General features: G+C 32.8%; 1 protein-coding gene across 10 annotated transcripts in view; it reads left to right on the forward strand.

Annotated features, from left to right (window-relative positions):
* LOC145284754 (PTB domain-containing engulfment adapter protein 1-like) overlaps positions 1–27458 on the forward strand; it is a 361348-nt gene that overhangs the window by 182743 nt on the left and 151147 nt on the right. The window contains exon 1 of one of the 10 annotated variants that reach the window (XM_080133720.1): positions 5035–5259. The exons of 8 other annotated variants lie outside the window; for them this stretch is intronic. The gene's annotated coding sequence lies outside the window, so the exon portion shown is untranslated. Of the gene's footprint in view, positions 1–5034; positions 5260–27458 lie in introns of those variants that run through there. One more of the 10 variants, XM_080133718.1, reaches the window with a different exon arrangement.

Here is a 27458-nt window from a genome sequence, read left to right on the forward strand (position 1 = left end):
AGCAGCCAGAGATAGGCAGGCAGGCATTTACCTTGTCGTAAATAATTTGCCTGCTAATAAGGGAATTATTTACTGTTTATGACTCTATTTTGCTTGCCATTTCACAATACTACCTCGGTCCTGGATATGACCTAAAACTATATCCGATGGTGAGGCCCCACCTTGCGGGCCTTGGGGAGTGTGGAGCCACCCTTTAATTGCCATTGCTCCAAGGTCCACTCTGGCCTGGAGTGGTAGTACCTGTTAGGGTCCCAACTATGGGTTAAATAGAATCTGACTTAAAAAAATATATATATACTCCATTAAAAATCGTTCCTCAAAATAACTAGATTCGGCATTAAATAACCTGAAAAAGGTTGATATGCTGTAAAACAAAAACAACCAACCAACCAACAATACTACCTCAAAGTTTACCCATCTATGTGGAAATTTTTCAGTGTTGGATTCGTTTTTTGTGAAAATGAAAGAAAACTTTTTATATCGTTTCCTTTTATTTATTTTTCGTCTTGCTTCATACATCCATAAGTGTTAGATATTGACCAGACAACACCAGGTAACCTAGTCGATAATTATTATTCGAAAAATAAAACAATTACATTTTGGAAAATGTGTATTTACAGCTTGGAATGTTTAGTTGGGAATTCAAGCAGAAATTAAATAAACAAAGTCGATTTAGGAATTTTATAAGAGATTGAAATTTGGTTAGTTTAAGTAAACGACACATATTTTAGTCTACTTTGCTGATGTAATAGTTAGTTAGCAGAGCTCAAACTAATGAGTTGGCAAAAAACGTGTTAGTGAACAGACGTGTGAACGACGCTGATGGAAGTGGGCAAGTGAAGATGTAGAAAAAGACTCAACGTGCCAAACTCCAACAAGGGAATCCATAAGAGGAATAAAACCATGTAAAATATAACTTGTTATGGCGTTCTTTTAGAAGTTTGGGCAAATAAGGTGTGATTCTTTTGGGTCTGAGATAAGCAGTCATTGTTATTGTTTAATTGTAAGAAAGCTGTCGATAAAAGTTTGTGGCATGTTTGTTAACTACATGTATTTGTGAAGAAACAACTGCACACACAATGAACATTTTATATACATGGATATGTATCTCTGTATACACGCATTAATTAAATATTAAGTATGGAAGACACTGTTATATACACTACTAGACGTTTGACACAATTAAGAAATACATGCATAAAATCAATTAAGAAATGTGTGTGTGTGTATATATATATATACAGTGATGATCATATTTATTGGCACGGTAAAATAAAAGTTAAATTTTGTCTAATAAATTCTAAAAAAGGGATTAAATTAAAGAAAATAACAAAGTATATTATGTATTTTTAACTGGCCTTTCCGATGCAGCAATCGGATTTTAGAAAAAATAAATAACAAAGGAACAACAAACATAATTGCAAAAAACCCTTGTTCAAAATTATTGGCACGATTTATTTAATAATCAATTGTATAGCCTTTGGCCTTGATTACCTTCCTCAGTCACTTTTCATAGTTTACAACCAAGTTGTTGCACTCTTCAGTAGTAATTTTAGCCCACTCTTCCTGACAATAATCCTCCAATTGAATAAGATTCTTAGGCTTCCTTTGCATTACCCTCAATTTTAATGTTCTCCATAAATTTTCAATTGGATTAAGGTCTGGGCTTTGTGATGGCCACTCCAAAACATTAATATGATTGTCCTCAAGCCATTTCTTAGTCAGTTTAGCCGAATGCTTTGGGTCATTATCTTGCATGAACCACCAGCGACGACCAAGTGAGAGCTCTTTAGCAGAGTCTTTCAGGTTTTCATCCAATATTTTAACATAATCTTCCTTTTTTATGCTACCTGTGACCTTAACAAGTCGCCCTGGTCCAGAGGCAGCAAAGGATCCCCAAAACATCAAGCTGCCTCCACCGTACTTCACTGTGGGTATGGTGTTCTTAGGCAGGAAAGCTTCGCCAGATTTTCTGTAAATATAAGACACTTTATTATGGCCAAATAACTCTATTTTCGTTTCGTCAGTCCATAGAACACGTTTCCAGAATGCAACATCTTTATCAATATGACGTTTTGCAAAGGCTAGCCTTGCTTTCAGGTGCATAGGCTTCAATAAGGGAGTCTTTCTCGGACGACATGCTTTTAAACCAGCTGTCTTCAAAACTCTACCAACTGTATGTCGAGATACATTCACTCCAGAGGTGCTCTGTTCATCAACAATCTCCCCAACAGAGATCCTTGGGTTTTGTTTTACTTGTCGAACAATTTTCCGTTCATCTCTTGGGGAAAGAATCCTTTTTCTCCCTCTACCCTCTAAACTCATAATGTGGCCTTGCGATTTGAACTTGTTTATTATGGCTCTAACAGTGGATTTGGGAAGGTTTAGCTTCTTTGAAATCTTATCATAGCCCTCCCCATTGGTATGGCATGCTACAACAAGCTTCCTGACGTCTTCGCTGTGTTCCTTAGTTTTAACCATGGCGATTGAAAATCATAATTTAGTCACTTATAATAGTTTAAATAAATCGCTATCTAAAAATTATCTGAAAAAAATTATTCACTGAATTAGCGTTAAACAAGCATAATATGGCTATAAAAAAGTTCAGAAAGCACGTAAACCGGAAATTGATTGATATTATACTGATACTAAAAGAAAAACAAAGCCGTGCCAATAATTTTGAACAAGGGTTTTTTGCAATTATGTTTGTTGTTCCTTTGTTATTTATTTTTTCTAAAATCCGATTGCTGCATCGGAAAGGCCAGTTAAAAATACATAATATACTTTGTTATTTTCTTTAATTTAATCCCTTTTTTAGAATTTATTAGACAAAATTTAACTTTTATTTTACCGTGCCAATAAATATGATCATCACTGTATATATATATATATATATATATATATATATATATATATATATATATATATATATATATATATACAAGACACGTGTGTATATGTGTATGTATGTGTATATATATATATATATATATATATATATATATATACTAGCAAAAGTACCCGTCGTTGACTGGGTTCAAAAACAGCCTACAGAAAATCGACTCTGATTTATAAAAGTATGATAGGTTATGAAAAGGAACGGTTGTAAAGAGATAGCTTCGAATTTGGGGGTATCAAAACTGAAGCAAAATATGATGAAAGTAAAAATAAAATAGATAGACCCCATAATTTATTATACCATACTTGTTCACACTGAAACACTTATCACAATATTCTGTGGATCTATATTAAAAAACCTTGTTAAACTTTGTGACATATTTCCATTCTATGGAGGTCAGGCGTGAGCGAATACCCCATAATTTTATTATACCATATTTCTTCAAACTGAAACATAATTATCAAAGTATACTTACGCAGATAGATATGAAAAGTCTTTAATAAAGTTTGTACCTATTTCCATTCTATGGAGGCCAGGCGCGAACGCAGACCTCACAGTTTTATTATACCATCCCTATTTAAGTTAAAACATACTTATCAAAGTATTATTATGTACATCTATATCAAAAACACTTGTAAACGTTCTTTTTTTTTTTAATTTTTTAATTTTTTTATTTCCATACTTTGTGGACCAGGCATGTACGCAGACCCAAAAATTTTAATGAATCATTATTATACCAGATCAAACATACCCATTCCTGTGTCTCGATACATCTTCTATCATTATATGTGATCAGTTTTCTATAATAGTCAACCATATAGGAGCCTATTCGTGACCAGATACACAGACGTTCAGCTTTGTATTATAGATATACACCAGCTAGATAACATAAGTATGTGATAAAAGGTACCAAGGCTAACAAAAGAAAACTATGAAACATAAAAAGTTATAATTAGGACAATCCAAAAATTTCATTTATTAATCAGGTTGAGTAATTTGACAAAGCAATTATATAAAAAATTTCATAAATCAATCAAAATATTTAAATTTCATGTTATAAGAACATTCAATGAGTATTAATAGCAATTTTTAGGTTGTTCTAATTATAATAATAATAATAATAATAATAATAATAATAATAAAAAAACGAATGTAACAAAACTTTACTAAAACGAAACAAACAAAACCTTATATACTGTAAAATTTTTGCTACGTAAGTTTGGGCCTCCACTTGGTCCTTCATGGCTATGCCCTTGCACTGTTTTGACAAGCTTCTGGTTCTGACCTTCACTCCTTACCTGAAATAGAAACCTATATCAAATCGGTTTCCAGAAAAATGGTTGCATTATTCTACCTCTCCAGAAAGTATTTCATTCCCAACGCAATCCTCTACCTGTTTAAGAGTTAAATAGGTCCTAAAATAGAGTCCTGTTGCCACATCTGGACAAGAGCTGCTCGGAGTATCCTATCCTGACTTGACAAAGTTCAAAACTGGCTTTGAAACCTAGTAAAAGTTGCCCTTTTCTCTTTTCTGCAACCTCTTTTCTACAGAAGAGAGCCTGTCTCTGCTCTATCATTATTTTCATGGTTAGTGCTCAGCTGAGCTTCAATCTATGGTCCCACCTTTCCAAACTTTCACAAAAAATATTCGTCTAGCTACAACCGATATCAACTATTTCTCCCTCTCTCTATCTCTGCCTACATCTAAATGCAAATTTTATGAACAAAGCTTCTTTTCTTGAACTGCCCGCCTGTAGACCTCTGTTCCGCTGGCCTGCTTTCCAGCTAACTACAAAATGTCTTCTATGAAAATGAATGAAAAAGGAAATTTAACCATATGTATAAGACATTAGTTGAGAGTTTTCCAAAACTACAGTTTTTTCGCCCTTGTTAGCAGGTGAACCGAGGTGGTGTGGGTAGTATAAAAAAAAGGACATAGTAATGTTCCCCATTAAATCCCGAGCAACGTCGAGTCTTCTATTATATAAATATTGATACCAGTTTTAAGATAACTGACATCTTATACCAGTTTCAAAATAACAGATAGCTTAATGATAAATAATATAGTTGATAATCAAGTGTGATTAAATGTGAAAAAAAATGTGGTGGGAGGGATTGCAAGGGAGATAAATCTTAAGTCCAGTTGATTATCAAAGGCGTTTGGAATTTACAACACGCACGCCTTTTCTCCTTCTTTCTCCTCTTCTTGGCATTATGCGGGGATTTCTATTAACCACAGATTTGAAATGTTTTTTCAGAATCTCTTTAGATGATATTATCTATACTTCCTAAAAAGGATGATATACCTTTTTGCTTGAATTTCCTCCGCTTGGTTGGAATAAAAGCCATTCGTGCCGGTGGTGAGTTAAATTATTACATTGTGTCCTTTTTTTTTTTTTTTTTTTGTCGATGTGCGATTTTGCTATTAACACCAGCAAATCAAACTAAAATCTTTCGCTGTTATTCTTTTTTGTGTATGTTTATTTATTTGTTGTTGCGTCTACTCGTCTTTCATACGCCGACGAGATTGAAGTAAACACTTATTTTATTGCTTATGAATAGAAAACTTTTTTTCTTTTTAAGTTGTTCAAAAACAGTAAAAATGAGGGGGAATAAAATGTTTTTTTTTCTTTACATAAGGTTTTTAATCTCATTTATTTACTTTGATATTTTTTCTCATGTTGCTAAGAACAAATAAATAAACGAAAAATTGCACTTTTCTATTTTTAGAATGTCATTGTAATATGTTGGGTTCATTCAGAATTCTTTTTTACACTCGCAAATTAGCAAATAATGGAATGCACGGTTAATTGTGATTCCATTTGAATATTTGTCTAATTGTATTTATTTAATCTAATATTTTAATAATTCATATTTCAATTTGTACAAAGGCTAAAAATGTCACACAGGGCATATATTTTTTTTCTTTTTTGTCTTGTAAATCCTAACCTGCATTAAAATGATATAAGACATGTGCACGACTGCACGGCTATTACTATGACTCCTACTTAATTCGTGTGTATTCTATTTAAAACTAGCAACAATTTAACTCGATAACATTTAACAGTGATTTTAGGTGATAAAAATATCGACATTTTTTTAATCAGCGGCGATCATGGTTGAACGGTTGTAAGTAGTCAAATACTATTGCTATACTATAACAGTTAAATGACAATTTGTAAGCAACATTCAAATGCAATACGTAACAGTAAAACTGAAGTGTTCCTTCGAGCATTGGTTGAAAATCCTTCTTGACTGAGGCAATTTTAATTTTTTGGTACATGCACTTATTGATCCGTGCTGAAATAATTACGTTATTATTTTGAAAGCCATTCTTAACATGGGGACGGGAGGATGTTGTGTACCTATTCTGTACTTTCACCTAACAATTAATAAAAACAGACATCGTAAAACTTTGTAAGGCTAAACTTGGATTTAATCCTTTAATTAAACTTGAATATACTATTTAAAAAATAGCGCGGATCAATAAGTGCACTAGCACCTAATTTTTTAATACCAATCCAGAGTGCCCTTTATAGGAGCTCAATTTTCCCACAATAAAAAACGATCTTATGTCTGCCCTTGTGGGGAGTCGCGTAAAATAATAAAAGTCACGATCACGGAAAATGAATAGCCCTAACAAAAATTAATTCAAATGAAAACATTTGTAACTTTTGAGCATCTTTTGCTCATAAAAAGCAGAAATAAAAGAAATACTTTTTCAGTTTGTTTCCCTTTTTTCTTTTTTTTTAATAGAAAAAGATTAAGTTGTTAATGTGAGTTTGTTTTTAATCTGAACCAATTCACAGGTAAATAAATTAAATTGAAATTAAATGTAAAGTGAAACTAACATTTAAACAATTTTATTTATTTTACATTTTACGCGATTCTTAAACAAACTGCATTATTACATAATTTCAAAATGTTTAATAATTTTGAAAATAACTTTTTTCTTTGCTTTTATGCAAAACTTATTCAGTATTTTATTTTACATTTTGTTGTAGTTTTATTTGATTACTTGTTTACTTGTTTGAGTAAAAATTTGATTTTAATTACTTAATTTAAGTAGATTAATTATCGGACAAAAAAATATAACCTGAAAATTCTGACTTAATCGATAGTGATGAACTAAGAGTTCAACAACAACAAAAAATGTTTAGCGATTATTTGGCACTGTCGCTCGTCGGCTGTTCAATACCCGGTAACTGTTTTCTTAGATGCAATGCAAGATGCATATACTAATTATGTGCAAAAAATGGGATGTAGAAGGTTAATCTAAAACTTAATGTATTTTTTATTTAGTTTTAAAATATAAAATTTACGCAGAGGTTATAATAGTTCCTATTTACAATCCCTCCCCACGGGACAGTTAGACACCAGGGTTGTTTTTTTATGTGGAGAAAAGGAACAAAAATTTCTCAGTCGTGAAGGGTTTCTCCTCCACTGACAGAAGAAATTGAAGTGCAGGCAGCACTCTGCAGCAGCATCTGAAGAACAGATGCTACACTTTGATCTTGAGTTGCCACCTCCATTTTACGCCCCTAAATTAGGAAATTATTTTGTAGTGATATTTTGTGGATCAAAAGAATGTGTACAAACAAATTCATTTAATTTTTTTATCGCAATGAATGAAAACAAAACAAAAAAATCAGCCAAAGGATATTTAAACAGCCAAATATTTTGCTAGATTTTGGATAAATCTTTTCAAGTTTATTTTTAGCATAACGTCGATTTCAATTTTTCATAAAACTAAGAATTTATGTAAACAAACGTGTAAACAATAAAACATCACATCCGCTTTTTTTTTATTTGGGGAACGGCGATATTGAAATCAATATTATTTTAAAATTATATTAAAATAAATACAATATTAAAAAATTTTGTTAAAATACTTTCGCTTTCATTATTCGTTTTTTTGTTGCTAATGCATTATTAGCAGCAGCACTTTAATTGATAATGTATACATTCGGCATTGTTTAGTCTACCTTTTTCTCGTTGCACTGTATTTAACCCCCCACTCCGGCCGGTTAGACCGACGGTCGACGATAATGTAAGGTTTTTAAACGCCAGCGAACTTTGGCCTAAAGAAATGATTGAACAGCCCCGTCAAGCAATTAGCGATAAACTAACAGCTTCTCAAAAAAAAAAAAGAAAGAAAATGGTAAAGCCTAGGAAGATGGGCCCCCTAAAACTGCATCCGACAGCAGTACGGCCACTGTCTGACTGATTGTTGAGGTCAACTTAAGAACTTTCACATTTTTTTGCACATACCCGTTTAATCGAGTTACATTCAATTGTGTTGTGCCTTCTCCTTTGAACTTTCACTTATACTTGAAGTATAATAATTATACTTCCCTATCTATATCCTTGGAATGTCCTTCCAAAGCAACACTTTTTCCATCATGATTTTACAATGCATTACAGGGACCCAACTAGTGTCACTGGTAACTTGAATATTGAAAAAAAAAACAAAAAAAAACAAACAAACATAATAATATCATCATGTATTTATTAATGTCTTGTATTTAGGAAAATTCTCTACTTGAGGCTCTTTCCGTGGATAACATTGTGTCGTCATAGAGAGTAAACTTTCCGAGAATAAATACCTCAGCTTTTTGTTGTAATTTAATGACCTTGTGTTTATTTAAAATTCGACTAGAGAAGAACATTATTCTATCAGTAGTGTCACTATCCCCAAATTTCATTATTGCATCAAGAAGGGAAATGCGGGTCAGGGTCAATCCCAGTTGCCGCAATCACTTTGACTTACGCATCCATAACCTCATATTAAGCGGTATAATAATTTTCCCCAATTAGAAAAAGGAAAACGCCTAATATTTTTCTCACAAAAGCAAATTTAAACAAGAATAAGATTAATATCGTATGTAAAATATATATCGTTTTATGTTTTAAATTTTCGTTTTTTCTTTTTTTTTTCTTTTTTTTCTTTTTTAATAGTAACTAGCAGGGGCACACGACGTTGTCTGGGATTAAATGAGGATCAACAAATGTTCCATCTTTCCATACTTTTTATTGTCATCAAAATAGGTGAAATCGTCCTTTTTTTAATCAAATCGATCGATTGCCTGCTCTAGTTAGGGACACCCCCCCCCTCTCCGCAGTGTACCAAGAGGAAGCTTCACATGCCTCCCGGCAGTGACTTAGCCCACAATACATTATATTGCACTGTAGAGAATCTACTGTTGATTTTATAAAACTTATCTGCAAATAATGGCTTCACTTAAAATTTAAAATGCCAAAGTCAAATATCATGGTTCAATTGTACTCTAAACAGAAACATTCATTTCGAACGCGCCCCTGTTTTATCAAAGAATCAACTGTTGATTTTATGAAATTTACATAATCACTTGTTAAACGTACAAAAAAGTTGTTTTGAACTAATGGCCAATGAGCATATATTCGGACATGTATTAAATAGGAAATTACCTAAACTTGTAATTGTTGAGGTAATACCTATGATCATTTTTTTTTTCATGTGATTTTTAAACAAAAAAGCTTAAAAAGATAATTTAGCTATGTTTAAATGTTTATCTATTTGTATGTACAGGATTCAATTCGAAACTAATTAACCAATCATTATGGATTTTTTAATGCAACTTCTAGGAGTAAGGGATCATAATGTATGGTTATATTTAGTTATAGTTTAATGTAAAGCCAATGGTGAAAATTCAGGTGCCTTCAGTTTGTATGAAATTTTAATAATAGCTATTAAACATTAATAAATATTCCTCAAATTTCAGTTAATGTAGGTATTTAAATGTTTTTTTTTTTTTTTTTTAGGTAGGGTGGATCATAATATGGGAATATCTTTCCATTTTGATATTTCAGATTTGCATCGAATCTGATTCATATTCAGTGGACACCAATTAAACAAGATTTCCTGAATTTCATTTTTTAAGGCCTTTAAGCCTTAAATTTTAGACATTTTCTAGAGTCAAAATCAAATAATGGATTTTAAATTGGGATAAGAATTCTAGGCATAATGTTTAGTATTATTATATCTTTATTTTAATCTTCATAAAGAGACATAGAAGTGCAAAAGTGTTCTGTTCAAGTAGTTAATTTTACTCGTCCTGGGGCGGGTCCTCTTCTAGTTTTATAATATTCAGTGTGACATTTACTTGTCAAAAATGTGTAAAAACGTGTTTTATGCAATTCAGTTTCGTATACTTAAAAACAAAATGAAAAACTCAAGATTTATAGGATTTTTTAAGAAAAAAAACATAAAACCTTTTATGTTTTTACGTAATTGTTTTATGCAGCATGTTTTGCACTTTTATTCCCCCTCCATTGCATAAAAAACACTGCAGTGTCCCTTATTTTCTTGCCATTTTCTTGGGGGTAAAAAATTAGACACAAGATCAGTTGTATTTTTTTCTTTTGTTTTTATTTTTATTCAGACAAAATACAGCTCTCAAAAAGAGCACTGGATTGAGACGAAAATGAAATTAAAAAAAAGAATTTCTTAGAAGTACTATCGTGACCAAAGACCGAAAGACTGGCCAGATACTACACTTTGAAATATTTATTTGCACAAAATATAAAATTTTATTATGAACAAATTGGACACACGGCTATTCAAAAGTGTGGGAATAATAATAATAATAATAATAACAATAATAATAATAATAATAACAACAATAATAACAACAATAATAATAATAATAATTAAGCATCAGGTATTACTTAGCCCTTGAAACCTGGGCTAAGCAATAAGACATTTAAATTCCACTTGATGCTTATATCCTTAGTCGAATCGGGTGTATTTGTTTATGAATGGACTTTGTTGTTGCACACTAAATGATGAAATCAAGAAGAGTACAAGTAAAAATAATTAGGACGAGTGGAATATTTCTAAAAGAAACATTTTTAACTGAAACACTTTAATGTTTTCATACTATGTATATTATACAACTATCTAAAGTTAATTTTTATTTTCTTTAGGTATATAGGGTGGAACGATAAAGGTGTCGCCATAAAAAAAAAACACTACGACTTCATTTTAAAACTTTTATTGAAAATATCAATTTATGTAACATGATTATGTTGTAGAGTTGACATTTATTCAATGTAGCCACCTTCAGCCTCAATCACCGCCTCGATATGGGTCTGGAACTGGAAATATGCCTTTTTCACTGGTGGTCACTCAGTGAATATTCGAGGCTGGTGGCAATCAGGCTGACTTTAGTGTTGGTGATGGTTCTCCATGTATGGCCAAACGAAGTAGTCCAGCAGATTCAAGTCACGGGAGGAAGGGGGCCAGTGAGAGAATAGTATAAAGTTGTAGCATTCCTTTTGAAGCCAAGCCTGGGTCTCTTTGGACTTGTGGGCCGGCGCTGAGTCCTACTGCCACACCCAGGGTTTGCCAGTGGGAGTCAAAACACATGCAGGTACATTTTGGTGTTGACTTTCAAGCCGACTTTGGAGATGTGAAGTGGCATGATGTGGCCCTCACTTGAAAGCACACCAAAGACCATAAGCATGGTTGGGAACTTTTTTATCACCTTGGTTATGTCCTTGTTATTCATGGCAATTCAGCAATACATTTTGAGGTTGCTGGCAATCGTCCTGTTGAAAGAATATATCTTACAGGGTGGAACGATAAAAGGTGTCGCCCTAAAGAAAACAACACTACAGCTTCATTTTAAAACTTTCATTGAAAATATCAATTTATAAATAATATATTTGATTACATTTTCTAGTGAGGAAAGACAGAAATCACCTCCGAAAAAGAGCAGACATCTTTATGGAGTAAAGCCATGAACAAGTATGCAAATGTTGCCCAGGAGAAACTGCCAGAAGAGTTAATAGTTAATTGGTTGAAAGTTAAAATAAAAATCATAAAAATTTGCACATTAGATTTTTTTTGTTTTCATTTTTGAAATAGTGTGAATTAAGGCAATCAAAAAATTTATGAAACTTGCAAAATTTTAATTTAAAATATGTAATTTTTATAGAAGTGGGTGGAAGGTGAAAGTATCAGATAATTACAAAACTCCCCCCCCCCACTCTCACTCACTCTCTCTCTCTCTCTCTCTCTCTCTCTCTCTCTCTCTCTCTCTCTCTCTCTCTCTCTGCTAAGATTGTGATTCTAAATAATGTTATTTCAGCACGGTCCGTATTCTGCATGAATACTGTTTAATATTTTAGTTTGCTATTTTTTATAAAGCAAAGACTGGATACAACACCAACTATCTTTTAAATACGTTATTATAAAATACCATGTAATGAAAGGATATTTTTTTTTTCTTACTCGATGTCTTCGCCTTCACTTTGTTATTCTCCTACATAAAACATAGATAATTTCTCATGGGTTGGTTAAAGGACGCATTATTCATTGATTAAAGGGTTTTTCTCAAGTATAATTTTTGATTTGCCAGTTGCTGCTAGAAAGACCTTATCCTGCCTTAATAGAGTTCAAAATAAACTTTGTAGCCTAGTGGAGGATGCCCTTTTCTCTTCCCTGCAACTTATTTCCCACAGAAGAGACGTTGTAAGCCTGTCTGCTTTATCGTTATTTTCATGGCAAGGGCTCATCTGAGCTCCAATCTATGCCCCCCAGGAAAACACTCGTCTAGCTGAAAATAATCTATCAATAATTTCCCCTACTCTTTATCTGTGCCTAAACCTAAACGCCGGGCTGAACAAAGCTTCTTTCTTAGAACTGCATACCTGTGGAACTCTGTTCCATTTTCCTGCTTTCCAACTGACTACATTATTCAAGTCCAACATGAACAAGTTCTTGATGAACCATCCCCTTGAATAATCTAATTTACCAAATTTCCATTACTAATATTTCCACTTGACTGCTGTACACTCATTAACTCTTACATTGAGTGGCCTCTGGGCCTTGATAAGTGGTGACTCCTTTGTAAAAAAAAAAAAAAAAAAAAAAAAAAAAAAAAGCTCCCTTAGAGACTCAAGACCACAATGAGAGTAAATTTGTATTATTACTCTAAATTACATAATATAACATCACAGTCCAGTATTGGAAATTTTATTATTTATAAATAATATATTTGATGATGATCAATAATGAATAGTGAACCATTATGAAAACATAGTTAAAAAAAAAAATCTTTATAGTTTATCAACTTAGGAAGTAATATGGAAATTAAAGTTTAATACAGAAAAGGGTAGTTTTCTATATTGGAACAAAAAATCCAAAATATGGATACAAATTAAACAAAAGCAAAATAAAAAAAGCAATTAGGAGTAAATTTTAAATATAAATACTATAATCCTATTTCGTCAATTTTTAACAAATGATAAAATGATTTGCATTTGGATTTTTCGGACTACTGTTCTCATCTTGAGTGTCATTTTCACAATGTTTCGGCCAATGTAACCTCCGATCCTCTTAGGTAAATCTCCATTGTACGTCAAGAATTCAGATCACTTTGTGGAAATAATCAATTTTCATTCCAATGAGATGAGTTATGAGGGGTCAAAGTTAAAAAAATTGACCACTTTTTTTTTTTTTTTTTTTTTGCTTGCTCAACATACACTTCCAAACACCCGGGCAATGCTGGACTGAAATGCTAGTAGATAATATATACAGTAATTATTTTATATATATATATATATATATATATATATATATATATATATATATATATATATATATATATATACTAGCATTTCAGCCCAACGTTACCCGGGTGTTTGGATGTGTATGTTGAGCAAAAAAACAAAAAACAAAGTGGTAGTAGGAAGGCAGACTTGAACCCGTACCGCGAAGAAGGAAAAGAACAGGAAAAAAACTGACGTTTTTGCTGTTACGACCACCGCCAAACCGGAAGTGACTTATGTTTAAATTAAGGCTAGACAATTGAAAGGAGAGGATGACTTTAAAAAATATCGGCGAAAAAAGCGACCCCCCCCCTTGTTGAAAAGTGCCCCGTTGAAGGTGAAGATATTAATGTTTTTAGCCAATTTTTCAGTATTTGTCTTCTGAAAGGTCGAACTTCAAAACGATACTTCTCTTGGTAAAAATCCGTCGCCTCTGTCAAAAGTTTTAGGCAGACATGAAAACATACATACATACATACATTTATATATTGGTAACTAAAGATTTTCGATCCAAACCGATTAAAAAGCTTGCCCTGTCTCTGAATACCCTTTGTCAAATATCAAATGTTTAGACCAGAAATTGTCTGAGTAATTTGGTAGAGACCGCAGAGGTCAATTTTTTTTAACTTTGACCTTTGTCCCCTATTATGACCCCTTAGCATTTATTGTTTTAGGCTCAAATCAAGTTATTAAGTTAGATCCATGTCCAAGGAACCTATATCTAAAATTTCAAGTGTTTAGTCCCAAAATTGTCGGAGGAGTTTCGTAGAGTTCTCAAAGGTCAAATCGTTGAACTTTGACTCCTTAACAGCCAAATTTCTGGCCAAAAACGGATCACAAAAATTTCCCCAAATTTCAGTATCATGTATATCAAATTTTGAGTCTGTAGACTGAAAAGTGACAGTTATTGAGTTGGAAAATGTACACACGCATTCACTTTTATAGATATATAGATAGATAGATTAAACAAAAATATATACATATACATAAATATATATGGAAACAATTTTGTGTTTCCTGTAAATTTTTTACGCAAATATTATGCAAGTATAAATCATGTAGAATATCTGCATGAATATAATTACACATAATAGTTAACTAAAGAAGATCATCCCATAAGAAAACAGAAAAAACTAATAGGGAATTAATTAAAATGAATGTTTAAAAGAATATGCAAATTAACTAGATCTTTTACAGATGAATTCAATTCCATGACCCATATATAAGAAAATTGTATTTTCTTTTTAAATAAATAGAAAAGATGTTTTTTAATATGAATATCAATACACACAAAAGAAAAACAAATTTATAGGAGTATATACTAGCAGTTCTGCCCGGCTCTGCTTGGGCCCTATGTACTGTTCATAAGGTTATGTGCATATGTATATATTAAAAAGTGTGAATATGTAAAGTAATGCCTTTCTGTATAATCGTCTTCCTTAACTACCATAGAGAAAAGATAGACACATTTTCACTTTTATAGATATATAGATAGATAGATTGGATGCAATATATAGTAATGATTTAAAAAGTATTAAAAAAAAGAAAGACTCATGCGCCAACACCGAGAACCAAAACGTTCAGCTCACGATTTATTTTGCCTCTGCCGTCAATGACTGGTCTATGAAAACATGTTTACTGCAAGGCTAAAAATTAAAACATGAACCAATTGGTACTACGTTATGCATTCGTAATGCCAGTGTTCACCCATCACCTGGCAAATTTCATTTTTTTTAATTTTCACACTTTTGCGATGATTTTTCTGGGCTAAAACCCAAATATAATGTTTTGTATGGATTCAAATACCTTATATATGAAGTTTCATGTCTGTAGACCAAAAACTCTAGGAGGAGTTTAGTAGGCAAAATTTGTTAAATAAAAATATATACATATACATAAGTGTATATGGAAACAATTTTGTATTTACTATAAACTTTTTACGCAAATATTATGCAAGTATAAATCATGTAGAATATCTGCATGAATATAATTACACATAATAGTAAACTAAAGATGATTATCCCATTAGAAAACCGAAGCAACTAGTAGGGAATTAATTAAAATGAATGTTTAAAAGAATATGCAAATTATCTAGATCTTTTGCTAGTGAATGCAATTCCACAACCCATATATATGAAAATTGTATTTTCTTTTGAAATAAATAGAAAAGACGATTTTTAATATAAATATCAATATACACCAAAGAAAAACGAATTTATAGGAGTATAGATTTATATATATATATATATATATATATATATATATATATATATCTCCAGTAATAATATGTAGTAATAAATAGTGATATTTACATCTAGAAAAAAGTAGGTTTAAGGTTCATAAAATTTGTACTAGAATTGTGTGCAAGAATTCATAGTGGAGAGTACTTGGAAAAATTCAATTGTAAAAGTGATGTTCTTCTGAACATTGAAGGTTCAATCCTCAATGTGGGCAACTGAAAAATACAATTGTGAATTACTTGAGGCCACTATGCAGTCATGGCTGAATGAATGAAAGCAGGCTACCCATATGAAGTAAATAAAGGGTTCTGTTCGAAATTCCATGCAAATTTTCAAGTTTGACAAGATATCGGAAATCGGAGGTTACTTTGACCAAAAGATTGTGAAAATGACACTCAAGATGAGAACAGAAGAATCCAAATACGAATAACCAATCCTCATCTCCAAAATTCAGAAACATGATAAAATGATTGACTGATTAGAAATGTTATTTCCAAATAAGCAAATGTTATTGCAAAAAAAAAAAAAAAAAAAAAAAAAAGACTCTAATAAGAGTTATATATATATATATATATAACCAGTAGATTGACATTAGGGTTAGGATATATTAAAATTAACAATACAAATAAAAAGGAATAAATGAAGTAAGTTATAAAATAGGTTATAATTTTTAGGTCTAATTTACTAGAAAGATTTAATCAAGAGTTTCAAAATAATTAATGTGATTTTTATATATAGAACATGCCTTTCTAATATCTCTCCTCAAACTGGAAACTTATTGGCAAAAAAGATTTCAAAAATTAAATCTATTGATTTTTCTTTGTGTGAAGGGGAAGGTTAAGGTATTTTAAAACAAATTGTGCAATCAGGTTTAAAATAGTGTAGAATATTTGGAGAAAAAACTGAACGAATTCATAAATAATGGTAAAAGAATGAATTTACAAGAATATTTTTAGGTCCATCTGATAAAATATTGAAAACACTTTCATATTCAGATATTTTGTGAAACTTTAGGTAAAAATTGTGCACATGTATAATTTAAAAAAAATTTACTTTTTCATTAAAAGTTGAAATGAGGATAAGAGATTTCAAAACAGACAAATGAAAATCAATTCTTTTAAACTGAATAACCATTTTAGCACAAATAACTTTGTTTTTTTTTTGTTTGTTTGTTTGTTTGTTTTTTTAATATTCTATGAATAAAACTCAATCTAAAATAATTATCTAACATATGGAGTTATTTTGTCAGATTTTCAAATTTACATAACGTTTAAGCTATTTTAAGCTGACCAATAATTTTGCTTCTGTAGCCATTTTTCATTTATTATTGTCCCACCATGAGGACTTCCGGGTCTTGTCAGATCACCGAAGTTAAGCATCGTTGAGCCTGGCTAGTACCAGATGTGTAACCATTTGGAAATTCTAGGTGCTGTATGTGCTTTCCGCTTATATCAGCATTGTTTCCAGTCATCCTGAACCTCCACTTGCCACTGGTATTCAACAATGTCAACTCAGCAGAGGTGTGGTTGGAGATTGTGCAACTCTTGCCACAATAATTTGATGCACAGGCACTCTTACAGGGGTATCCATAGTCTGTGAAGATTGAAGGAAGCCACCCACACACACCATGTTATTGGCAATATAATAACATCCTTTGCTATAATTTACTTTTAAAATTACTTAGTTCAATCTAGACAACTCCTAATATGAAGCAATCACCGAAAAATAAATCGGTAAAGGGATAACTCATTTTAAAGAATATTGTAGGGGTTATTTACCTTAAATTTTAAAATGTGTAAATAAATGAAAATTAAAAACAAAAATAGCCACTGCATTCTTTCTCAAGTGGTTGAAAATCATCATATACATTACATCTAATTCAGAAGCAAATTCTCGAACAGCTGTGCATATGGGCTTTCAGGTTGCACTTGCTCACACTACTGCGTTTATATTTACTCTCTATCGCCCCCCCCCCACAACAGCGGCGTTGCTATCTTTAAAAGCATATCTGAGAAAATTGACCACGTCCTATCTGCTTATCCTTCAGCTAGCATTCACATATGTGGAGACCTCAATGTTCACAATGTGGAATGGTTAACCCACTCAAACAAGACCGATGGTGAGGGGAGGTTCTGTCACGATTTCTCCATTGCTTATGACCTCACTCAGATTGTTCACGAACCCACCCATGTGCCCGACACTGACAGCCCAGTATGCGAGTCTCCTAGACCTTTTTCTCACAACTTGCCCTAAACTATGTTCAGTTTCCATTCTGTCTCCACTTGAATCTTCCGACCACTCTGCTGTATCAATTAAGATAAAACTGAAATGTAATAAGTCCTCAGACGTACCTCTCCATCGTACAGTATATCGATACTCTATGGCTTCCGTACATTTATATCAGATCTACTTCAGCATTCCATGTTAAAAAGGGATGTGTCCTCTATAGTATCAGACCTGATGGAATGGTTAATTGTAGGTATAGATCCTCAAAAAAGTTCCAACAAAAACCTAACAACCAGCCATGGTTCTCTCCAAATTGTGCTGCTGCGATTGCGCAGAAAAATCACTTTTTCCATTGCTTCCAACATAATAGATGTATTGAGACTAAAGCCACTTCCAGGACTGCCAGCAACCATTGTAAGAAAGTAATAAAGAACGCAAGAGAGTAGTATGCTCAGTCCGTCAAGTCCAAAGTAGCTGAGCAGCGGCTTGGTTCCCACCAGTTTTGGAAAATAGCCAACAGAATCCTGAACAGAAGCGTATGCTCTATCCCAACTATCATCAATGGACCTGAGGCAATCTCGTCAGCATCAGACAAAGCCAAACTCTTTGCCAAGAACTATGCAGTTACTTCTGCCCTTTGCGACCAAGGCCGCCAACCCCTAATATTTCCTCCTGTATCAGAAAACATGCTATGTGATATACAGATATCTGTACATGATGTTGCCAAGCAAATTAAAAACCTTGATTCCAGTAAAGCAACTGGCCTTGACGGTATTCAAATTATAGTACTAAAAAAACTTCAACCAGAACTAGCGCCTATACTTACAAAACTGTTTAAACGTTGTCTTTAGGAGAATTGCTTCCTATCACCCTGGAAAATCTCATCAGTATGCCCTGTATTTAAGAATTCATCTCCCTCTCAGCACAGGTCAATAAGTCTCTTGTGCGTCAGGCGTGCAGTTCTAAGTTATTGGAATCTGTTAAATAGAGAAGTAGTCAACCATCTCAGTAAAAATAACCTTCTTAATGGCATACAATATGGTTTCCGTTCTGCTAGATCTACAGCAGATGTGCTTACAGTTATATCTCATAGGATTAACGAATCTCTCGACGGAGACAACCTTTCTAGGGCAATTGCTCTTGACATATCGAAGGCCTTTGATAGGGTATGGTATAAAGGTTTACTTCACAAGATCTCCAGCTACGGTATAGCTAGAAATGTCTTCTCAATTATTAAATCATTTCTCTGATAGGTTCATAAGAGTAGTAGTTGATGGGCAAAATCAGAAGCTCACAGTATTAATACTGGAGTCCCTCAGGGGCCCATCCTGGGCCCAACTCTCTTTCTGATCTACATTAATGATCTTCCAAATCACATCCTTACATCATTTTATGCTGATGACACTACCATCTATAGTAGCACATCTAAGATTGTAAGCAACCAAGTTGTCTCTGATTCTCTCTCTCTCTCTCTCTCTCTCTCTCTCTCTCTCTCTCTCTCTCTCTGATCTTGAGCACGTGGTACAATGGGGAAAGGAGCGGTTAGTTACTTTTAATGCATCTAAAACCAAGCTTACTAACGATTATTATATTGTCCAATTGACTACTGTACACACTTAACCCTTATTCTCGAGTGGTCTCTGGGCCTTGATAAGTGGTGATGCCTATGTAAAAAAAAAAAAAATTTTAAATAAAAGTAATAAGTCATTCTTGTTGCATAAAAGAACGTCAGTAATAAATTTTACAGAAAAAAATTATGAAAAATAAATTCTGTGAAGATGAGGGTAATGCCAAAAAACAAAGTTAAGTATATAGATGTGAACCCAAGAAAATCTAATTAATTTTTCTTCAATTTTTTTTTTTTTATATTTATCTGTTGGCAGTGATAGTGAACATAAGTGCAATGATTTCTGTTCCAAACTGCCTGTGAAATTCAAATTTTTTTTTTAACTATAATAGATGTTTATTTTATTTTTATTCATAGAAATTTTAATTTTTACTGTGGGGAATTAGCATATATATATATATATATATATATATATATATATATATATATATATATATATATATATATATATATCATATTAGCAGGCAGCTTCGCATTTCCCAGTCATAAAACACACTTAGATATGATATTTTAATTCATGCAGATTTTGTATTTATTATTATTATTAAGTAAATTCTCTATCAATTATTATATTATACCCAATATATAGTAGCGATTTTAAAACTAAAAATAAAAAAAATAATGACTTTAGGTGCCATCAGCTAGAATTGAAACCAAAATATTTAGTACTCCAGCCTTGGTCATTAGCATCTGACCTAAATCCATATGTATATAAAAACTTCAAAAAATTAATTGTTTAACTTAGGAATGTATATTTGCACAGGTATACAAAAGCATTTTAAGTCGACTTACACCTGCTAAGTGTTAATTTTTTCAATTTTGACCACTTAGCAGCTATTTTTACCAGCTAAAAAACCAAATCAAATTTGCTTGTAAGGTCCAAATGCCTTCAGGTTAACAAGAAAGTTCTTGTAGTTTTTAACTTTTAAATGCTGATGAACATATCTCAGTTCAAACAAAAATTTATTGATCAAAATAGCACCACCGGAATCAACACACTTTTGCCAACGCAAAACAAGTGTATTTTTATGCGAATAACGTAAAAATTTTGCATTCTGATGACGATGAAGTTGCTGAAGGCGTTTTTGATATCGCTTAGGTTTTTGTGAAGCATTTCTCATGCAGAAAGTTGTCGAAATGCTTAAAAAAGTGGTAGGCAGTAGGTAAGAGATCTGGAGAGTATGGTGAATGAGGCAGTTTCATAGCCCAATTTGTTCAACTTCTGAAGCAACGTGCAGTCAGGCATTGTTGTGGAGGAGAATTGGGCCTTTTCTGTTGACTAAGCATGGTGTTTTCGTCGAAATTTCTGATGCATTTTATCCATTTGTTAACTACTTCACCACCATAATGGTTTTGCCTGCAGTAAAAAAAAAAAACTAATGGATGTGACCAGTCGCAGACCATCAAACAGCCAGCATAATCTTCTTTTGATGCAACTCTGACTTCAGGAAGTGTCATGGAGCTTCATCGGTGTCTAACCACTGAGTTGAGCATTGCTAGTTGTCGTAAAGAACCCACTTTTTATTGCAAATCACAACCTGGTTGAGAAACTGGTTGTTCTTGTTGCATAAAAGAAGGGAAAATGGCATTTGATAACAGCATTTCTTTTGGTTGTCATTCAATTCATGAGGCATCAAGTGTTTTTGTCTTTCCAATCTCTGTCAAATGGTTGGAAATCGTATATGTTACATCTAATTGAGAAGCAAATTCTTGAACAGTTGTGCATGGATTGGCTCTAAATTGATCATTGTCAACATCTGATAGCCGACCACTATGCTCATCATCAAGACTCTTGTCGCTGCCACAAGATTTCTTAAACCACCATTGTGCTATGCATTCAGTAGTGGTTCCTGGGCCAAACACTTTGTTGATATCACAAGCTCTTTCAGCAGCTTCTCAGCCTAGCTTGAATTGAAATAAGAAAATTGTGTGAATTTGCTTTTTTTCCATCTTGTATTCAATTTTAGAAAATTAGAAGATATAATTGTTCTAAAACAATTGTAATTTAAACGATTAGATAGAGCAAAAAACGCTCTTTAAAATGATATATAAAGTAAAGGTATAACAAAAACGTATTTGAAAATACATCATTTGAAATCAAAATTAAAAATTCCACAAGAACTTTCTCGTCAACCTCATATATTAACTTTCAAGTATGTAAACCAAAAATTAACATCGAAATATGGTAAACCATTCCTCAGACAGACAGACAGACAGACAGACAGACAAGGTCATTTTTATATATATATACTAGCAGTATATATCTGGCATTTCCCGGTTGAAAGATATTGTCAGGCAGAGGGATTAATCACATATTATTTAAAATGCACTGAATATTCTAACTTGTTATGAAAAGTGACACATGTTGAATTTAGGGAAGCATATAAAACACATCCATCTTGGTCTGTGAAAGTCAAACGTGAACTAACAGTCATAGCTTAAAGGGGAAATTAATTCTCATAGCTTAAATAAATAAGCTTACTTCCGATTTTAAACCCAGCTTTGTCAATTATTAATAATTGAAATTAAATAAAATATTAATTAAATAAATCAACTTTAAATATTTCTAAATAAAACAATTAAAACAATTCTATTATAATTAATTAATAACATCAAGTTAATTATTAAAATAGATTTTCTTTAATGTAATATGCAAATGAGGTTACTCATGTAAATTTCTTTTGAATGGATAGTGTGTGTGTGTGTGTGTGTATAGCCGCACTGATGAGCTGTGATACAGTGAAACAGTACTGTATGTGGATTTGTGTGTGTGTGTGTGTATATATATATATATATATATATATATATATATATATATATATAGTGACAATAATGGAAATAGTATTCCGAGATAGAGAAATGAAAACGGAAATCATTCATTGACATCTATGCTGATGACATGACTATCTACGGCAACACATCTAAGGCCATAAATGACAAAGTTCTCTCTGATTCTCTCTCCTCTGATCTTGAGCGAGTGGTACAGTGGGGGAAGACGTGGCTGGTTACTTTTAATGCATCTGAAACCAAGCTCCTATCTTTATATCATCAACGCTCTGATCCTCATCTGGCATCAATTGAAAAATGGATGGCTCTCGTCTTGGGGAGGCTCCATGTTTTGATAAGCTTCTGAGATTGACCTTTACTCCTGACCTGAAATGGAACATATACATCAAGTCTGTTGCCAAGGTCGCTGGAAAAATGGTAGGATCCTTCTACCGCTTCAGAAGATATCTCACTACTGATGCAATTCTCTATCTATATAAAAGCCAAGTACGTCCAAGGATGGAGTACTGCTGCCACATCTGGGCAGGAGCTGCTAAAAACAGCCTATCCTTCTTTGACAGAGTACAAAATAGACTTTGTGGCCTAGTGAGGGATGCCCTTTTCGCTTCCCTGCAGCCTCTCTCCCACAGAAGAGACGTTGCGAGCCTGTCTTTGTTTTATCATTATTTCCATTGCAAGTGCTCCTCTGAGCTCCAATCTCTGGTCCCTCCTCGCCAACCTTTTGCGAAAAACACCCATCTAGCTGAAACCACTGTCAATAATTTTCCCCATTCTTTATCTGTGCCTAAATCAAAACGTAGATTCCATGAACAAAGCTTCTTTCTTAGAAGTGCACGCCTGTGGAACTCTCTTCCGTTTGCCTGTTTCTCACTTGACTACAACTTGGATGTCTTCAAGTCTAACATAAACAAATTCCTAATAAACCGCCCCCTTTAGTAAGACACTTTATCAAATCTCCATCACTAACGATTACTACAATATTATCCCATTGACTACTGTACACACAATAACCCTTATCCCTGAGTGGCTTTCGGGCCTTAAGTGGTGACTCCCAGGTAAAAAAAAAAAAAAAAAAAAAAAAAGAAGTTATATGTACATCAACATTTTGTCTTAATTGTGAGACTTTTTCTGGGTGAATAAATTGAAGAAAATGAAATACTAGTACAATATTTGAAAATATATTTGTTGTGAAAAAGATGACTTTGTTTTATTAAAAAACAGTTCTAGCATTGTGAAGAGTAAGATTTTTTTTAACGTCATGTAATTCTTAATACATTTTAAAAAGATATGGAGTGATTTATATTCTTAAAAAAATAAATATATTGCCCGGTCATAAAACACAGATATGATCTTTTGATTTATGCAGATTTTGTATTATAAAGTAAATTCTCTATCGCCCTCCTCTCCAAATAACAAAAACAACTATATATTTATAAATTTAAAGGAATCTGAATCGATTATTGTGTCTGAATCAGAAATGTAGAAGAGAACCGGTAATATATATATATATATATAAGCAATCTATCTATAAATATAAAAGCGAAAATGTATGTATGTATGTGTGTTTGCTTTTTCTGTATGTCAACAAAAGGCTTTTTTCAGAGAAGCGGTCGCTCGCTTCACAACTTTTTAAAACTTTTTATATCCCATATAAATCGTAATATCTCACAGTTAACAACGAAGCTCGCCTGTCTATTTAATTTGCTCGATTTCAGGAAGATAAATATTCAACATTTGTCGCTCGACGCATGTGGGTTAGTCTTTTTCCTATAACATCTTGGGGGTAAAAAAAGCGTTTAGCAGTAAATGAAATTCTATCCCGCAGTCAAACTTGACCTCATTAACTCATTAAAACATGCACCTGCCGAATTCAAGAAATTAAATAAATTCAAACGTGTTTCCTTAGCATCTCGCGGTGGGCAATGGTTAACGTCGCAGGTTTTTTTTTTTTTTTTTTTTTTTTTTCTTTCACACTTTAATTTACAACTTTGCCTCAACGGTTCGGGTTCGATCCTCATACTTACTTTTTGTTTTTTTAACCCCCCCACACACACCTCCAAACACCCGGGCAACGCTGGGTATCCCTCGCTAGTATATCTATAATAGTGAAAGTGTCTGTGTGTATGTCTGTGTACATTTCCCTACACAATAACTCTATCAATTTTCAGTCTACCGACTCGAAATTTGATATATTTGATATACAGGGTATGGAGATTTGGGAAAATTTTTGTAATCCGTTTTCGGCCAGAAATTTGTCTGTTAAGGGGTCAAAGTTCAACAATTTGACCTTTGATAACTCTATCAAACTCCTCCAACAATTTTGAGTCTAAACAATTGAAATTTTAGATATAGGTTCCTTGGACATGGATTTAACTTGATAACTTGATTTGAGCCTAAAACAATAAATGTTAAGGGGTCATAATAGAGGTTAAAGTTTAAAAAATTTGACCCCTGCAGCCTCTACCAAATTACTCTGTCAAATTTCAAATGTTTAGACCAGAAATTGTCTAAGGGTATTCAGAGATAGGACAAGCTTTTAATCAGTTTGAATCGAAAATCTTTAGTTACCAATATATAAATGTATGTATGTTTGCATGTCAGAGGTGACGGATTTTCACAAGATCAGTATCGTTTTGAAGCTCGACCTTTCAGACAACAAATACCGAAAAATTGGCTAAAAATATTAATTTCTTCACCATCAACTGGGCACTTTTCTACAGGGAGGGGTCGTTTTTTTTTTCACCGATATTTTCGAAAGTCATACACCTCTTTTGGATTGTCTAGCCTTAATTTAAACCTAGGTCACTTCCGGTTTGGCAGCAAAGACGTCATGTTTTTTTCCCGTTCTTTTCCTCCTTTACTGTACGGGTTCAAGCCTGCCTTCCTACTTTTGCTCAACACACACATCTAGAAGTCGTTTTACAAAAAAAACAAAACATTGATGAATGGACTTGGTTTATTCCTGTTTCATCTCTCTCTCTCTCTTTATCTATATACTAGCGGGGGTACCCGGCGTTGCCCGAGTGTTTGTTTCCGGGACGGGGGGGGGGAGTTTTAAAAAATGTTATGGTAGGTAAGTAGGAAGGATCAAACCCGGAGTCATGAGTAAAAGTAGGAAAATAAAGTGTGAAAAAAAAAACAAAAAAAAACAAAACATCTGCAACGTTAACAGTTCGGCCACCAAGAAAAGTCCATTCCAGTTGTTTAGGAAAAAAAAAAAAAAAAAAGAAACCACTATGGTAGGTCGGCGCGAACGTGAAAATATAATGTGAATTGTCCAGCACCCTAACCACTACGCCACAGAGCACTGCAGCTTAGTTTAGTGATTTTGAATTACTTCACATGATAGAACTACGAAGCCAAACCGGTGTTCTCTTCTCAACTGTTCCTTGTGAACGATCTCCAAACGGTGTTAAGTGGTGGCAGGGGGAGGAGGAATTTTTAAGAGAGAAAATATTTTACCACTTCCATTGATCTTAACCGATTTTGGCCGTGACTTCTCAGCAGAAAAATTATAGAAATCTAAGATTATCGAGGAATTTGAGAACTAATAAGCCTATAACAAACCTCAGATATTGTTCTGCCGTTTGTGCATAATGTATTTGCATGAAATATCTTGATTTTTAATCCTATTAAGGTCAAAATCACACGGGAAAAAATGAGTTCATTTTATTTATATAGATTATATAGATAGATAAATAGAAGATAGAGAAGAGATATACGTCCACACACACACACACACGCATATATATATATATATATATATATATATATATATATATATATACACATACATACATAAATTGTGACTTGTTTGAGCTTAAATAGTGAAGTTTGTATGTATGTGTATATATTTGTATTTAAACTATCTAATCGATCATTGTGAGCTGTGGAACACCTTTACTACGAATAAAGCTGGTAAAGTGGACTATATTTAGTTGCATGTAGTTTTATGCAAAGGAGGCAAATAGGGGGTGGGAGCCCTTTGTGGAAATTCAAATTACTCTTAGAAAAGGTCTTTGACCCCCATTTTAAATCATCAAAATCTGATGGAACTAAGTTTGTAAAATGGAACCGGCAGCAATGATCACTGTTTTATTTCAAGTTGTCCCTTTTTTCAAGGGGCTTAAATTGTATTTAGATAATACTAAGTTCCAATTAAGACTCCAGCAATCATATAGACAGTTCCCGTAAACATTCCCCCCCCCCCGAAAGGGCCAACTTGAGACAAAACACCATATGATAAAAAGCAGTGATTATTACCACCTGTTCCATTTTAAAACTGTCTTCATTCAGTGAGATACTGATGATTTATAATGGGTTTGAAGGACCTTTTCTTAACGATAAAGTCCTACGTGGCAATGAAACCATGGGGCAAATATTATTAACTCCTAAAATCAAAACTACTGCTAAATGCATAGTTTTTCAAGTAATGAATGTATTTCCTTAAAATGAAAACTAAACTTGTTTTTAACATAAAACAAACCTATGAAAGAAAACTCTAATATTCACACGTTTGAACAAATAAGAATAGCTTTTTATTGTTGGATTATATTTTTTTCGGTGACTTTTTTATTGTTGCCAAACAATTTGAGCTTTTTTAATGAAATTTATAAACTTGTTTCATTGTTTGTTTTACCCAGATCAATATAAGATTAGAATCCATATTTGCTTTTATTATAAAGTAAATCTATTTGTCAATCATGAATGAGACATTGCTCTTTACCTGAAAATGGCCACTGGGTTATATCTAGTAGAAGTGGAGTAAATTCTTAAGTACAATCAGGTTTTTCTGAAAAAGCGATTCCATTACTTTTCCTCTGGGTAATATGAGAACAAAGTGAGGCAGAAGGTCGATTTTAAATGTGGGGACATTCTGCTCCAAAAAGAAGCACTTTTAATTGTAAAAAAAAAAAAAATTTTAATTCCCCTTATCTAGGATTTTTAATTCGTTGGCTGACGACAGAATATGAAGTGTAGTATCAAAACAGATTTTACACTTTGCTCTTAACCAAAAAGCCAAGAAAATGCCTGGATTCATAATGTTACTTTTATCTTCTACCAAGTTTATTAAACTTGTTTTTTT

Source organism: Euprymna scolopes, chromosome 9 (genome assembly GCF_053919585.1).
Source record: "Euprymna scolopes isolate OS-2025 chromosome 9, ASM5391958v1, whole genome shotgun sequence".
Taxonomy (NCBI): Eukaryota; Metazoa; Mollusca; class Cephalopoda; order Sepiida; family Sepiolidae; genus Euprymna; species Euprymna scolopes.